Here is a 1,072-nt window from a genome sequence, read left to right on the forward strand (position 1 = left end):
GTGACTTCTGATCTTGTCCACCCCCGGCACCTCCACATCTAGGTGTGAACAGGCCAGAGTTGGTGTGCATAGGCCCGGGCAGTTGTGAGTAGGCCGGGTTAGGGGTGACTAGGCCCAGGCAGGCTGGGGTTGGTGTCAGTGGGCCAGGACAAGTGTGAGTAGGCCGGAGGAGGCCAGATAGGTTTGTGGAGGCAGGGGCAGGTGAGTAGACGCAAGGTGGCTGGGTTAACGTGGGCAGGCTGGGGTAGGTGTGAGTGGGCCGGAGGAGGTTGGGGGTAGGTGTGAGTAGGCTGGAGGAGGTTGTAGTAGGTGTGAGTAGGCCGGAGGAGGTTGTAGTAGGTGTGAGTGGGCCGGAGGAGGTTGGGAGTAGGTGTGAGTAGGCCGGAGGAGGTTGTAGTAGGTGTGAGTGGGCCGGAGGAGGTTGGGAGTAGGTGTGAGTGGGCCGGAGGAGGTTGTAGTAGGTGTGAGTGGGCCGGAGGAGGTTGGGAGTAGGTGTGAGTAGGCCGGAGGAGGTTGGGAGTAGGTGTGAGTGGGCCGGAGGAGGTTGGGAGTAGGTGTGAGTAGGCCGGAGGAGGTTGTAGTAGGTGTGAGTGGGCCGGAGGAGGTTGTAGTAGGTGTGAGTGGGCCGGAGGAGGTTGGGAGTAGGTGTGAGTAGGCCAGAGGAGGTTGTAGTAGGTGTGAGTGGGCCGGAGGAGGTTGTAGTAGGTGTGAGTGGGCCGGAGGAGGTTGGGAGTAGGTGTGAGTAGGCCGGAGGAGGTTGTAGTAGGTGTGAGTGGGCCGGAGGAGGTTGGGAGTAGGTGTGAGTGGGCCGGAGGAGGTTGGGAGTAGGTGTGAGTAGGCCGGAGGAGGTTGGGAGTAGGTGTGAGTAGGGCAGAATAGGTGTGAGTTGGCTGGAGGAGGCCAGGCTAGAAGAGAACAGGCCTGGGTGGGCCTGAGACCCTCAGGCTTCAGCTTAGGTCCCCACTCCCTGATGACACGCCACCATTTTTGAAGGGAGAAGGGCCGACATCAGAACCTCCAAAGGGAGTGAGGTTGAAGAATCCCCTGCCCCTCAAAGCCTGCCCACCCCACC

This window comes from Chiloscyllium punctatum, chromosome 50, assembly GCF_047496795.1.
Source record: "Chiloscyllium punctatum isolate Juve2018m chromosome 50, sChiPun1.3, whole genome shotgun sequence".
Classification (NCBI taxonomy): Eukaryota; Metazoa; Chordata; class Chondrichthyes; order Orectolobiformes; family Hemiscylliidae; genus Chiloscyllium; species Chiloscyllium punctatum.